Source organism: Lipotes vexillifer, unplaced genomic scaffold, assembly GCF_000442215.2.
Source record: "Lipotes vexillifer unplaced genomic scaffold, Lipotes_vexillifer_v1.1 scaffold1482, whole genome shotgun sequence".
NCBI lineage: Eukaryota > Metazoa > Chordata > Mammalia > Artiodactyla > Lipotidae > Lipotes > Lipotes vexillifer.
The window spans coordinates 112,218-123,001 of NW_006795391.1; positions in this window are offsets into that span (position 1 = coordinate 112,218).

Consider the following 10,784-nt stretch of genomic DNA (forward strand, 5'->3'; position numbering starts at 1 on the left):
GAGGTCAGATCCGGTCCCAGGCAGCCAGACAACCCTCTGGTGGCTTTTCCTCTCCTGGTATTTTTAGCCCTCAGTCATCTGCCTTGCCTGCGTGGGGGGACTGAGACACCCAGACAATTCCATTTTTACTGGTGCCCTTCAGATGCCCGCTGCCCACGCCCGCTTGCCCCGCAGGCTCAGCTGTCTTGGTGGCGTGCCTGGCATTCCAGGGGCATTGTTCCTCTTGGTGAGGCCCAGATTCCAGCAACAGCTGCTGCCCCGACCTCCCCCACTAGCTTTTCCACACTCCTCTGCCTGCCTGTCTGAGTCCCCTTTGCTGAAACTGTGGCATCATGACAGCCAAAACTGTCACTAACTCCCCGCTCTGGAGCTGTGTTAACGCTGCGCTCCCAGCTCATTAGTCATCCTACCTGGGGTTCTTGGGTGAAGGACCTTTCAACATGTCTTCAGCTCACACAGCTTGGCAGGGCTGGGGCCCCCGCGCCTTCCTGACACAGCCACGGGTGTTCACAGGGCTTTGATTCTGGACCAGGATTCTCAGCCTTGGCTCTGTTGACATTTGGTTCCAGATTGTTCTTTTTTATGGGGCAGGGGCTGTCTTGGGCATTGCATGACATTGAGCAGCGTCCCTGGTTTTCACCCAGCAGATGCCAGAAGCAGCCCTCTCCCAGACGGTGACAACCAAAAATGTCTCCAGACACGGCCAACCGTCCCCTTGTGGGGGGAAATTATCCCAGGTTGAGAACCACTGACCTCGAGAATTATTACTAGGATGGGAGAGATGGGTTCCCTGCCAGTGAAGGGTCTGAGGATGGTTAGGCGTGCTGAAGTCCACCGACCACCCTCTGCTTTTCCTCCTGCTGTCTCCTGGCCTGGCTCTGGGGAAGGAGGGACACTTGGAGTCAGGTGAGATAGAATGTCACCTCTGCTGCCTGCTGCTTGGATAATGGAGGGCAAGTGACTCTTCCTTGCTGAACCTCCCTTTTCTCATCTGTGAAATTGGGTGAGTAAGAACACCAACCTCATGGGGCACTGCGAGGCTGGATTGAGATAACGCTGAACAAAATGCAACTTGGGTTTTGCCTTCCGAGGTCTTCATAAATCCTATTTCTCAGGGTAACCTATGCCCACCCTTGGATGAAAAGTTGACTTTTCTGTGCATGGCTTTTCTGCTCATTCTTAGGTAAAAGACAGTCCTATGGTCATTTAGTCCTAAATACAATCTTAGTTCAATATTTAGAATGTCTAGCCCCAAATGGCAACCAAAATTCAGAACTTTTTCCTTGAATTCATGTCCAGTCTTCTGTCCTCCCTCAGCTCAGGACTGTAGGGAATGCACAACTGTCCTGATGAAATCCCTTTAACCACTCACCTGGATGACTCCAACAGCCTCCCTGCTTCCTGTCCTTGACCCTCCACAGACTGTTGCCACGTGGCAGCCAGAGGAACCTTTTCAAAGGCGGTTGTCTTTTCCCATACTTTTTTTTTTTTTTTAATATTTTTTTTTTTTTTAATATTTTTTTTTTTTTTAATATTTTTTTTTTTTTTAATATTTTTTTTTTTTTTAATATTTTTTTTTTTTTTAATATTTTTTTTTTTTTTAATATTTTTTTTTTTTTTAATATTTTTTTTTTTTTTAATATTTTTTTTTTTTTTTTTAATATTTATTTATTTATTTTTGGCTGTGTTTGGGTCTTCGTTGCTGCCCGCGGGCTTTCTCTAGTTGCAGCGAGCGGGGCCTATTCTTCATTGCGGTGTGTGGGCTTCTCATTGCGGTGGCTTCTCTTGTTGCCGAGCCTGGCCTCTAGGCAAACGGGTTTCAGTAGTTGTGGCACATGGGCTCAGTAGTTGTGGCTCATGGGCTCTAGAGCACAGGCTCGGTAATTGTGGCACATGGGCTTAGTTGCTCCACGGCAAGTGGGATCTTCCCAGACCAGGGATCGAACCCCTGTCTCCTGCATTGGCAGGCAGATTCTTAACCACAGCACCACCAGGGAAGTCCCCTCACCCATACTTTTAAATTGCTCCCACTCTCTTAGGGTAAATGCTCTTCCATCCTTCTAGACCCTACTTCCCTCCCCTCTTTATCTACATCAGAGTTTCTCAATGTCACCATGCAAGGCCCTAGAACTTTCTGTCTCATGTCTCTGAGGTTACCTACAAAGGAGGAATAGCAAATACAAGGCACACGGCATGCGCACACCACTCTCTAATCCGGTGCCCATGGCAGACATTGCTAGTCAATCACAGCACTCTCCCTCATTCAGCCATGCTCAGTTGGAGCTGGCAAGGGAGATGAGCTGACATCCTCGACCTCTCTGACATGGTTGGAGGTGGGGGATAAAGAGGGATGCCATCAGTACTATTGACATTTGGGGCCAGATAATTCTTTGTTGTTGGGGGCTGACGTGTGCATTGGAGGATGTTGAGTAGCATCCCTGGCCTCTTCCCACTAGATGCCACCCAGTCATAGCAATCAAAGAAATTGCCAGACATTGCCATGTGTCCCCTGGAGCAGGGGGGCAAAATTGTCTCCCTTAGAGAACCACTGTTCTAGTTAACTTGTTCTTTCTTCCCCAACTCCCCAGATGAAGGTTGCTAGCACTGGGCTCCTTTCTCTCTCACTTACCACAGTTGCATTTTGCATTTCTTTGTCATTATTTGATGAGCATCTGACTCCCTGCCTGGGCTGTAGCTCCACAGTGTAGAGACTGTGCCTATCTTGCTCACCATCTTCCCCTGGTACCCAGCACTGTGCCTGGCACATAGTAGGCACTCAATCAATATTTGTTGAATGGCTGAATGATGCTCTGTTGCAGCATTCACTGCACCTTCTTATCATTTGTCAATCTGTCTCTCCAGAACCTTCCAGGACAGAGACCAGGATTCATTCATCTTTCCAGGACCCTTAGTCCTGGCACAGGGTAGGTGATTGCTATAGACTTGTTCCATGGAACTGAATTCAAAAGGGACTGAGGATGGTGTTGGGAGTGAGTCCAGAACACATGTGTAAAAGGCCTGAGCAAACTTTTATGCAGTTCTTTGGGGGCTGAAGTCAGTGGTCCTCATGCCCACCCCTACCTGTAGGCTTCAGGCCTGCTGGGTCCCCTCTGGCTCACTAAGAGAGCATCACGGCATCGCTCTTTATCTCTCGCCACCATCCATGTCAGAGAGGTTAAGGATCTCCCCTACCAACTTCAACTGAGCATGGCCATCCTGGCTTAGTAAGAAAGAGTGCTGGGACTGATTAGCAATGTCTGCCATGGGTGCCGGATAAGGGAGTGGTGTGTGCATGCCATGTGCTACACATTTGCTATTCATCCTTTGTAGGTATCCTCTGAGACAGAAAGAAGGTCCTTGAGTTATGTGTGGTGAGGAGAACAGCCGAGAATTTGGGGGTTGGGACACAAAATGGAGCAGTTCTATTTCCTCAGGAAAAGTCAGACAGAGAAAGCTAAGTTTGCCCTGTTCTCCTGGGTGACTTTGGACAAGGGAACAGGAGCCTGAGGGATTAAGGGGGAGTGTGTGCTAATATTTCTGTATCCTGGCCAGGAGCAAGGGCATTTTACAAAGGACAAAAATAGACAGGAAAGATGAGGAAGATAAAGAGGGATGGATCATGGAATCCACTCTGGAATGAAGGTGTGAGGCTAAAAAGAGCCTCTGAAGTGAGTCATGGTTTTACAAGGTGAACAGGCCCCAGGGAAGGGAATGGTTCTGCCTGGTACAATGCCCAGAGACTGTCCTCAGGGTGAAAGAGCAAGTATTAATACAAATGGATAAAAACAGGTTGATCTTAATTCTGAGCAGAGAGCTGGGACCCCTGGATCCATGAGGTATGCTTTGGGCTGCAGGTGACAGAAAACCATTAGCCAGAGCTTAAACCAATGGGGGACTGTTTTTCTCTTTCAGCAAGGAGTTTGGGAATCGGTAGTTGCAGGGTTGTTTGGTAGCTGGACATGACCAGGATCCTGATGTTCTTCCCATGATTCTATTGACTTTCCTTTCATGTTCCCAAGATGGCAGCCACAGATCCAAGTAGCCTGTCTACTTCTTATCAGGGAAGCAAATATGTTTCCCAGAAGCCCCCTAGAAGACTCTCTATACACTTCATGGGCCAGAACAAAGTAAGGTGCCCATGTCTACATCAAGCCTGGCCTACTTTCTTTGCGATCAAAGTCTCTTTGGCCAAATCCTGAACATAGTCAGAGTTCTGTTAGCAAGAAAAAAGATGGCAAATGGATCTGGGGTAGACGATGAATAATGTCTGCTCACCACTCCTTCCAAAATAACTGAAATAATCTTTCCCCCAAATATATAGTGGAATACAAAATACTCTACAACAAAATTTTCTATAGCAAAAGAGTGAGTCTAGTTAAGTAGGTTTCTCAGTTGCAGAACTTCTCAGAGCCTTTAACAATAACAATTGGTATTTTTTGAGTACTGACCACTTGCCAGGCACTGTATTGGTTGCTTTATTTCTATTATCTCATTAAATCCTTGTAATAACTCTGTGGAACCAAGAAAGTAGAAACTAAAGAAGAGGGCAGAGCCAGGATTTGAACCCAGAATTCTGATCCTACACCATTGTGCAATACTGTATCCTGAAGAGCAAAGAGTTAACTAAAATGGGCAAATTATTCTTCTCTGGGGAGATAATTTGCCAAGGTTGAAAGACTGGAAATTTCCTCCCACCCTAAACGGCCCCTGACTACTGGCAGCAGAATTCAAATTTAAATATCATGTTCTTTTGTGGATTTCCCAAAATTGTAGTCTCTACCCCATTACTCTTCTTCACTGTGTTCTCTTTTCAGAGCACTTTACCACAGTTTTAAATTAGATATTTAAATTTATTTATGGGTGAAGCATCTGTCTCCTCCCTAGAATATCAACTCCATGACAGCTGAAATTTTTATATTTTTCTCTGCTGTATCCCCAGCACCTAGGACCCTGCCTGGCTAGCAGTAACTGCTCCATAAAAATGCTAAGTCAGTAAGCAAACTTGACCAATCCATTTCCTCTTTCTGTAACTGAACTTGCACATTCATTTAAAAGTCTGGGTAAAAATTGGATTTGAAGTTCTCCTGTTGTGAGGTGGTTTGGATAAAGAGAATACAGGGTAAACACAAAACCTAAGAAAAACCCTGTACTTGAACTGGCTCCAGGGGAGCCAGAAGTTCCAAAAAAGATCCCTGGAGAGTTGACTCTGAATTGTGGCTGATATCCATTAAGGTCAGTCTGGGCCAAATTTCTCATCAGGAGCAATCCTTCCGCTGTGAGAGGTGAACTGTGCCTGAATCAGGACCCCTCAGACCCCGCAGCTGAAGGAGTGGGCCCCATTTCCTAGCCCCTCTTCCAGCCTGAAAAAGCCTCCACAGACCTATCTGGTTGCCCAGGGGAAAACACGGGGGCTTCATCCCCATAACCTTTCTACCTGCTTTCTTCCCAAATTCCCAGGTTTAATCATTTTTCAAATGTTATCTGGGGCCACAGCAGGGCACTGCATTCTTCAAACGTCCCAGCAGGGGGCGGTGCTATGTTAGGGCTCAAAGCAGCTACGTTTGCTCGCTGGCAAGTGACGGGAGCAGAAATCTGGAAAGGGAGAGGACATCTTTTCTCCCACCTGTCCCTCACCAAGCCTGCCAGATCCATCTCATCCATAACACTTATGTAAACCAGAAGGGCGAGGACTAAAGTCTTCGTGCAGGAAAACCATTTGTTTATATTTCATTCATTCCTCAAGTATTTATTGAGCTCGATTCTGCTCCAAGCCCTGTTCTAGGCTCTGGGAATCAACAAGGAACAAAATAGACAAAATTTTTTTACCTCCTGGAGCTGACCTTTTGGCTGAGTATGAGGGGTGAGAGATCATACATGATAAACATAATAAATAAGCAAATTACAAATTCGGTTAGAAGTTGATAAGTTCTCCTATGAAATAAAAGAGGGAAATACAGCATGTTAAGAGGGAAGAGAGGGCTTCCCTGGTGGCGCAGTGGTTGAGAGTCCGCCTGCCGATGCAGGGGACAGGGGTTTCGTGCCCCGGTCCGGGAAGATCCCACGTGCCGTGGAGCGGCTGGGCCCGTGAGCCATGGCCGCTGAGCCTGCGCGTCGGGAGCCTGTGCTCCGCAACGGGAGAGGCCACAACGATGAGAGGCCTGCAAGAGGGAAGAGAGAGAGGTGTATGGGGACAACTTAAAATAAAATGGCCAGGAAGGCTCCTGGAGAAAGTGACATCTGAGCAAAGACTTGAAGAAATGGAGGATATCTGGGGAAGAATATTCCAGGCAGAGGGAACTGCCAGGGCAAAGGTCCTGAGGTGGGATCGAGCTGGTGTGTTATTTAGTTTTGAAAGTAAAATGTAATATTCACTTATTGTGGAAAAAATAGATATTGAAAAAGAAAAATATCACTTGTAATTCCTCTACCCAGGAATAACAATTTAACATGTTGGTGTATATTTTTATGGCCTACTTTTAGACATACACATGTACAAATACACATATATATTCTTATTTTTAACAAATGGGAGTCATTCCATACATATAGTTTCATAACCACTTATTTGCTTAATAATATAACCAGAAGACCATTCTGTGTCAATAAATATTGATTCACATCATTATTATAACAGCTGTAGAATGTCCCCCTGTATGGATGTGTCCCATATTCTATTCAACCATTTCCCCCTTTAATGGGCATTTAGGCTGTTTTCTGTTTTTCTCAATTATAAATGGCGATGTAGTCACCATTCTTGTAACATTTTTACATTGTCCAAGCATCCAGTTATTTCATTAAGATGCACTTCTACAAGTGGAAATGCTGGACTGAAGGTTGTACACACTTTGAAAGCTATTATTTTTGAGACCTGGGTGTTTCTTTCTTTTTTTAAAAAAATTTATTTTATTTATTTATTTATTTTAATAGATCTTTATTGGAGTATAATTGCTTCACAATACCATGTTAGTTTCTGTTGCATAGCAAAGCAAATCAGCCATATGCACACACATGTCCCCATATCCCCTCCCTCTTGAGCCTCCCTCCCATCCTCCCTATCCCACCCCTCTAGGTCATCACAAAGCACCGAGCCGATCTCCCTGTGCTATGCTGCTGCTTCCCACCAGCCAACTATTTTACACTCAGTAGTGTATATATGTTGATGCTACTCTCACTTTGCCCCAGCTTTGCCCTCCTACCCTATGTCATCAAGTCCATTCTCTATGTCTACCTCTTTATTCCTGCCCTGCAACTAGGTTCATCAGTACCATTTTTTTTTTTTAGATTCCATATATATGCATTAGCATATGGTATTTGTTTTTCTCTTTCTGACTTACTTCACTCTGTATAACAGAATCTAGGACCATCCACCTCACTACAAATAGTTCAATTTCATTTCTCTTTATGGCTGAGTAATATTCCATTGTATATATGTGCCACATCTTCTTCATCCATTCATCTGTCGATGGACATCTGGGTTGGTTCCATGTCCTGGCTATTGTCAATAGTGCTGCAATGAACATTGTGGTGCATGTCTCTTTTTGAATTATGGTTTTCTCAGGGTACATGCCCAGTAGTGGGATTGCTGGGTCATATGGTAGTTCTATTTTTAGTTTTTTAAGGAACCTCCATACTGTTTTCCATAGTGGTTGTATCAATTTACATTCCCACCAACAATGCATGAGGGTTCCCTTTTCTCCACACCCTCTCCAGCATTTGATGTTCGTAGATTATTTTTTTATAAATTTATTTATTTATTATTTATTTTTGGCTGCGTTGGGTCTTTGTTGCTGCGTGCGGCTTTGTCTAGTTGCGCGAGCAGGGGCTACTCTTCATTGCGGTGCACAGGCTTCTCATTGCGGTGGCTTCTCTTGTTGCGGAGCTCGGGCTCTAGGCGTGTGCGCTTCAGTAGTTGTGGCTCGCAGGCTCTAGAGCACAGGCTCAGTAGTTGTGGCGCATAGGCTTAGTTGCTCCGTGGCATGTGGGATCTTCCTGGACCAGGGCTCGAACTTGTGTCCCCTGCATTGGCAGGCGGATTCTTAACCACTGCGCCACCAGGGAAGCCCTCGTAGATTTTTTGATGATGGCCATTCTGACTGGCGTGATGTGATACCTCATGTAGTTTTGATTTGCATTTCTCCAATAATTTGTGATGTTGAGCATCTTTTCATGTGTCTCTTGGCCAACTGTATGTCTTCCTTGGTGAAATGTCTATTTAGGGATCTGGGTGTTTCTTAAGAGGGCCTTTCGGAGGGTTTCAGGGCAACCCTACAGAGACTGGAAGACATGCTCTTTGGTATGAAGTTGTCTTTTCTGAGGAGAAATAAAATCCCTACCAGAGGGCTTATCTCTAGGGGCTGGCCATCTGGGCAGTTTTTATTTTAATTTTCTTTTTTATGCGTTTCTATATTAGATTTTTCTATATTGGGTGTACATTGCTCTTGATAATAATTTTTCTCACAAAAGCAATATTTGCTTTTTATAAAAACCTAACACAAGAGAAATCTGTAAAGTAGAAAGGGAAGGTCCGCATTGCCCCAGAAGCTGCCACAGTCTATTTTGTGTGTCCAGCTTTTAGATGTGGTCTGGCCCCCATCCACATTTCTTATTTTATCGACACATCTCTCTTCCCTGTGCTCACTATGCTCCAGCCACACTGGCCTTCCTGCTGTTATTCAAATATAGCAAACTCATTTGGCCTCAGGGCCTTTGCACCAGATATTCGCACTGCCTGGAGCCCTTCCCCCAGAACTTCAAATGGTTGGCTCTTTGTTCTCTCTCTGTCTCAGCTCAAATGTCCCCTCCTGAGAGAGAGACATCCCACAGTCACCCCGAGTAAAGAAATTCTTCTCTCAATCTATCACATCATCCCACTTTACTTTTTCCTTAGCACTTACCACAATCTGAACAGATCTTGTTTTATTTATTTGCTTCCTTTGTTCTGTCTTCCCTATTAGACCAGAAGCTCCTTATAAGCAAGCATCTTTAACTGCCTTGTCTACCACTGTAGAGTGATTGACCCATAGTAGGTGCTTGATAAACATTATGAATGTTTGAATGAAGGGACATACATAAACAGGCATATCCTTAAAACCCAAATGGAGAACACTTACAGCTCAACAATAAAATGACAAATAACCCAATTAAAAAATGGGTAAAAGACTTGAATAGACATTTCTCCAGAGAAGATATACAAATGGCCAACAAGCACATGAAAAGATATTCAACGTCATTAGTCATTAGGGAAATGATACTGCTTTATACTCATCAGGATAGCTATAAAGAAAAAATAGAAAATAAAAGCGTTAGCAAGGATATGGAGAAATTGAAACTCTTGCACACTGTTGGTGGGGGTGTAAAATGGTACAGTCGCTGTGGAAAACAGTTTGACATTTGCTCAAAAAGTTAAACATAGAATTTCTATGTGACCCAGCAATTCCACTCCTAGATGTATACCCAAAAGAGGTGAAAACAGGTACTCAAGCAAAATCTTGTACACGAGCATTCATAGCAGCACTACTCACAGCTGCCAAAAGGGGGAAACAACCCACATGTCCATCACCTGATGAATGGACAAACAGCTTTAACCAGGCAGTGGAATATTATTCAGCTATAAAAAAAGAATGAAGTTTGATACCTACTACAACATGAATGAACCTTGAAAACATTATGAGTAGTGAAAGAAGCCAGACACAAAAGGCCACATGTTGCATGATACCTTTTCTATGAAATATCCAGAATATGTTAACCCAAAGAGATAGAAAGCAGTTTAGTGGTTGCCAGGGGCTGGAGGAGGAGGGAATAGAGAGTGACTGTTTAATGGGAACAGGGTTTTCCTTTCGGGGTGATGAAAATGTTCTGGAGCTAGATAGAGGTCATGGTTGCACAACATTGTGAATGTGCTAAATCTACTGAATTTTTCACTTTAAAATGGTTAATTTTGTTTTGTGAATTTTACCTCACTAAAAATACTGTCACAACAATAATCAATCAAATTAGGATGTTATACACTTTTTAAAAATCAAATGGGTGCACTTAAAACATGCCTTCTCTTCTTGCTTTCTCCACTTAACACTATATGTTAGATATTGTCCTCTGAGGGGCTACTTTGTTCTTGGTAATGGCTGCAGAGATTTCCACTGTGCAAGTCACATGAGTTTTTTATTCGGTCCCCTATGGATGGATAGCCCATTGTTTTGCCACTATATACAATGATGGATGGAACATCTCCAAGCTCTAGTCTGCGGCCTCCTTGAGGGCAGGATCATACTGAGCAGGGCTGAGAGGGTGCATAGACGTCAACAGACCCCCGCTCTCTGCACCTTCTGCATGCCCAGCACAGTGCTTCACTTTAGGGTTTGTGCAGGAAGTAGGAACAAAAGGAAGAAACAAACCAGAGGAAGGCATGAAATGGGCAGTGAGGAGGGGGAGGAAGGGCAAAGCAGAATGTGGTCCCAGCATGGGCATGGGAGACAGGGAGCTGAAGCTGCAGTCTACTCTGTACTGCCCCCTAGCTGTGAGATATGGGCAGCTCACCTAACCTCTTAGAGCCTTAGTTTCCTCATTTGTCAAGTGGGTACAATTTCAGTCCCCATCTCGTGACATTGTGAAGATTAGCTGATTGATGTCTGCAAGTGTATCACACAGGGCTGGGTACATAGTAGGTTCTCAGAAAGTAGCAGCTAAAATAATTCTTGTTGTTATTATTTTTATCATTGTTGCTATTTCACCTCTATGAATAGCTAGAGAAAAGTCCAATATACCCATTTCGCAGGTAAAGAAGTTGA